Genomic DNA, 5891 nt, shown 5'->3' on the forward strand with positions numbered 1-5891 from the left:
TCAAGGCTATGGTTTTTCCTGTGGTCATGTATGGATGTGAGAGTTGGACTGTGAAGAAGGCTGAGCGCCAAAGAATTGATGCCTTTGAACTGTGGTGTTGGAGAAGACTCTTGAGAGTCCCTCGGACTGCAAGGAGATCCAACCAGTCCATCTCAAGGAGATCAGCCCTTTCTTTGGAAGGAATGATGCTAAAGCTGAAACTCCAGTACTTTGGCCACCTCATGCGAAGAGTTGACTCATTGGAAAAGACTCTGATGCTGGGAGGGATTGGGGGCAGGAGGAGAAGGGGACGACAGAGGATGAGATGGCTGGATGGCATCGCTGACTCGATGGATGTGAGTCTGGGTGAACTCCGGGAGTTGGTGATGGGCTGGGAGGCCTGGCGTGCTGTGATTCATAGGGTCGCAAAAAGTCGGACACGACTGAGCGACTAAACTGAACTGAACTGTACATCAGAACCATTGATTGATTTTTAACCCTGGCTGTAGATCAGAACCACTTAATGGAACTTTTAATAACATGGGTACCTGAATCTTACTCCAAACCACTGAATCATTATGACCAGAGTATGTGGCTTATATGTGTCTGCATATATATTTAAAGCTCCCTGATATGTGGGCAGCCTTGATTACTCTAGGCCTACAGTAGAGAGAAAGGACTGGAGGAAGGGCATGATTGGGTCAGGGAAAACAAGGAGGTATCAAGGGATCTTGGCGGGTAATAATGGTGTGAATGGGATTGAAGAAGACATGTACAGAGTAAGAAATATTGAGGAATTAAACCAATAGAACTTAAGATTGATTGGTTGTTGAGGGATGGAGGAGTTTGGTTCAAGGATGACTCCCAGGCCTCTAGCATGATCATGGAGACGTAGGTAGTGTGTTTTACTGATATAGGAAATGTTGGAGGAACAGGTTTCATAAAGAAGATAAGGCTTTTAGCTTTATTTGAGTTTGAGATGCTCAGTAAAACTTCCACATAGCATTGTCCACTAGATAATTGGTTATGAGAATCTGGAGTTCAGGAGAAACACCTAGCCTGGAGATGAAAGAACAGTAGGTCATCGCTGTCTGACGATCTACATCATTGGAGCCTTATGACAGTGGGTGAAATTGACTAGGGAGTATGTGAGAAGGAAAAAGGGAACTGGGAAGAACTGCAGTATTTAAGAGATGAGTAGAAAAGGAACCTACTAAAAAACAGATAGGAAAGTAAGGAATGTTGGTGGACAGCTAAGAGGCTGGAGTCTTGGGTGTTCATGGAAGACAAGTTTTCAAGAAGGAAGGGATGAACACCATTGTCAAATGCTGCCAAGAAGGCAGAAAATGAACTGAAAACTGACCACTGGCTTTGACTGCTGAAGGCTGTTGGCGATCTTGGCTGGAGCCGGTTCAGTGGAGTGGTGGGGTAGAAACCAGACTGTGGGGGGTGAGCAGTGAAAGGGAGGTAAGAAAGTGTGGACAGTGAAAGGGCCTTCACATTAGGTTCTGCTTTCTTGGTTCTCATGGAGTCCTTTGCACTATAATTTTAAATAGGTGGAAGAATGGATAATGGTGGAGGAAGGGGCTAAGGTGATGCAAAATTTTTAGCTTGGTTGATTGATCACATGGTAATGGCATTTGTTGAGATTTGCAGCAAAGCAGGAAGAACAGCCTGAGTTGGGTTTTGTGTTTTAGGTGTGCCAGGGGTAGATCCTAGGTGGGATTTTGGATTTAGGTTGGTGGATTTTGTTAGGTGTTGAATTATGATGCTCTTTTTCTGATTATTCTGTGAGTAGAACATTATCTTCAAAATCCAGTTTAAATACAACCAGGGATATTGGTTAACTTGGCAGATAACCAAAATTAGATTTTCCCTTAACTTTATAAGCTTGGGGGAATGTAATAGAACTTACATTAAAAAACAATAAAAAATATAGGAATTTAAGATAAAAGTAATAAAAAATATCTTCCTAGGTGTAAGTGAACTAGAATTGATGCAAGGGAGAACACATCTTCTTTGGATGAGCAGGTAGGACTACTCCTGTTATGGTATTTTCAAGTTGAAAATGTGACTTTCAATGTATTTAATGTCTCTGTTCTTTGAAGTTGGGAAAATTCGGTTGTATTCTGGACCAATGTAGAATTGTGATCTGGCTGTGTTCCACTTGGGCAGGCTTTGTTTCCTTAATGAATGCACTTCCTTCATCTGTTAGTGATAAGGCAAGTGAAGAATTCTTATCTGCATATATGGATTGAACATCTGTTTCTGTTCTACTGTTTCAGCTAGCCTTCTTTGCTAGGAAATTAATGCAGATAAGGAAGTCCTGTCTTATGTAAAGCCACTTTAGATTGAGAGCACCTTATATGGATTAAATTGATAATTCAGATCTTTTACTGATATTTCAGGTGATGCAGAAATCATTGTCATGGGTTCCCTAAATGTTGCGATAAATTAAGGAAACATAATTTTGTGGATAATGACTCCCAAGAGTAATCTATGGGTGTTCAAAATTGTCAGAGTGCTGTAACACATTTTATTCTGCCTATAAACAGTGTTCCAGAAAGGAGAGCAAAAAAAAATCACCATGGAAACTTGGTAGAATGTGCTCATTTGTTTTTCTGAAAGGAAAATTCTAAAACTAGATAATGAAGTATAAAAGAGCAATGCAGACCATGTAGCTGGCTTCCAGGAAGTGAACTCAAAAAAGAATGGATTTGATGCCCTGTGTGGGTCAGTGTTATTTATGATCTCATTTCCCTTTTCTCATGAAAAAAGGCTCTAAAAAGGTCCAACAAATAGCCTGTTGAGTTTTTCTTTGTAGTAGAACCTTTTTAGAGACACTTGCAAAGGGGCAAGGATGAATGGCGAACTATAAGAGTTGGTAGAGGAAGACCCTTGAGGTTCCATTAGACATCATCTTGACCACTGGAATAGTGTTACTAGAATGACTTGATTATAACAGTTTTGAGAAGGGGAAGATAAATATCAAAAAAGATATAATACATAGTCAATGAATTGATGGACTGATCAGTAAGAACTAAAAAGTGGAATCAAATCCACCACCGTTTTTGTGGACGGACTGGCAGGCAAGCCAGTTGTCAACAGGACATCGAGTTGTAGTACCAAAGTGGTCATCTGGAACTCAGTGTCTGACCTCCAAAAGGTAGAACTTCTGTGCCCCGTCTTGGAGAAGCACCATCAGACTTACAGGGACACCATTACATGTATTCAGTAGGGGAGGGAGGGAGCACTTAGGCACAGAACCTAACGGACCAGGTTGGAGTTCCAGCTACACCTTTAGCAGCTTAGGAAGGTTGCCTAATCTCTCCCAATTTCCATTTCCTTATCTATGAAATGATTACCATAATAGCACCTATCTCATAGAGCTGTTTTGAGGAATAAATGAGGTAATATATAAAAGAAATGTCGGAAACATAGAAAGCACCAATTATTAACTCTGGGTATTCAAGAATCTATGAACAAAGCTATTTTGGCTGCGACTTTCTCTGAATTGGATGTTGACAAAATGACCAGCCAAGCAGTTACTTTCTGTTGTTGTGCTTTAGCAATTGCTTTTTTTTTTTTTTTAAAAAAAAGCAATTAGTTTTGATGAATTAAAATGGGGTAAATATAAACAGGGAGGAGAGATATTGAAACTCACTTTTCAATCATGTGGTAGCATGTGCAATATTGGAAGACAGCTGACGAAACAGTCTAGTCTGAAGCATTTAGGAAAGTGCGGCTCTTTAGCAAAGGTATATCAAAAGGGCAGCCTGGATAACCATTAGATCAGTTCAAGGGGGGGTTTGTGATGTGCACCAAACTCAGGGGTGACTTTTCTGGTATGAACTATAGGAAAATACATTGCATACTTTTCTTTTGTTTCTTTTTTTTAGTTAAGCAGCCTCATACCTGTATGCTGTGGTGGATGCTGCAGGTTTTGGTCCAAAGAAGTCTTTTTGATTATCTAGGCTAGTCTTTTCTCATTCTGAAGAGTGATGAAGAATTGGCTTCCAGAAAGCGCAAAAAATGAAACAGTTTTACTTCTTAGACACAAATTCTTATTGATGATAATAATTAAGTAAATACTCATGCATGTTGTATTTTTTTTAATTAAGCAAACCTTTCTTTCATTTTCTTATTATAAAGATATGGAAATACAACAAATCAGAGAAAATACAGCAAATCAGAAAATATAAGTACAAAGAAAGATGTTCATAAATCCTTTCACTTGGAAATCTACCATCTGAACATTATCTAGGTACATAAACACATTTTTATATACAAGGGAATCATAGAAGTCCTATTTTAAAATATAAACAGATTTCCTTTACAATGAATATATAATTGAGCAACTTAGTTTAAAACATAGACTAATAAAAAAGTATTGAATCATTACTCAACATGTAAGGTTTTACAATTTTTGTAAATCTGTTGTTAACTAACCAGGACTGGCCACTTGCCAACTGTGCATAACAATGAAATTTCTTTAATTTAAAAGATTATTTAACAGCCAAAGAATCAGGTACCCTCTGCAGATGTACACAGTGGGGGACATTTCTTGATAAAGGTATTTCATTTGATGAAAAATCTATATCAGTTTTATGCAGGAGTTATAGTAGTATTCAGCGAGGACCTGAGTGATGAGCAAAGAAACAGTAGGTAATTACCTTAGAAATCTGCATTTGGCAACTGTTTCACAACAATTGCCAATTAAAACTTGATATTCAGTTTCTTAAAAACTTAACTTACTATAGTCACAGCAATCCTACTTCTAGGTATTTCTATAAGAGAATTGAAAACATGTATTAATATTTATATAAAAACTTGTGCATGATGGTTCATAGCAGTATTATAATAGCCAGTAGGTGGAATCAGCCCAAGTGTCTATGAACAGGACAATGTATTGCAAAAGGTGGTCTATGCATATAATGGAATAAGAGTTGACTCATTGGAAAAGACCCTGATACTGGGAGGGATTGGGGGCAGGAGAAGGGGATGACAGAGGATGAGATGGCTGGATGGCATCACTGACTCGATGGACATGAGTTTGAGTAAACGCCGGGAGTTGGTGAAGGACAGGGAGGCCTGGCGTGCTGCGATTCATGGGGTTGCAAAGAGTTGGACATGACTGAGCGACTGAACTGAACTGAACTGAACTGATGCTACTTAGAAATATAAAGGAATGAATTACTGCTCTATCCTACAACATGGATGAACCTCAAGAACATTATGTAAATGAAGGAAACCAAATGCCAAAGACATGCACCGTATTACTCCATTTATATGAAATGTCCCCAAAAGGCAGATCTATAGAGACAGAAATCAGATTGGCGATTGGGGCTGGAGGTGAGAGCAGGCATGAACTCTGGAGGCAGGCATCTGGAGGCTTTTTGAGGTGATGGAAATGTTCTAAAACTGGTTTGTGGTGATGGCTGCACAACTCTATAGATTTACTAAAAATTACTGAATTAGTTATTTACAATGGGTGAATTTTATAGTGTGTAAATCACACATCCACAAATCTATTTTAAAAAAACCTTGATGCTCTGTGCTTGATTGTCAGTACACGAAAAAGGAAACTGATAAGACATCTGCAGCAGAATTTTCCAACCTGTCTGCTCATCAGAATCATTTGGGAAATTTTAAAAAAAGAATCTTTGTCATACTAAATGAAGTAAGTCAGACAGAGAAAGACAAATATCAATATCACTTATATGTGGAATCTAAAAAAAATGATACAAATGGACTTATTTACAAAACAGAAACAGACTCACAGAGAATGAATTTATGGTTAACTGCAGGGGAAGGGGGCGAGGGGATAGATTGGGAGTCGATTGGGAGTTTGGGATTAACATAGACACACTGCTAAATTTAAAATAGATGACCAACAAGGACCTATTGTTGTA

Source organism: Bison bison, unplaced genomic scaffold (assembly GCF_000754665.1).
Source record: "Bison bison bison isolate TAMUID 2011002044 unplaced genomic scaffold, Bison_UMD1.0 scf7180017864451, whole genome shotgun sequence".
In the NCBI taxonomy this organism is placed as follows: Eukaryota; Metazoa; Chordata; class Mammalia; order Artiodactyla; family Bovidae; genus Bison; species Bison bison.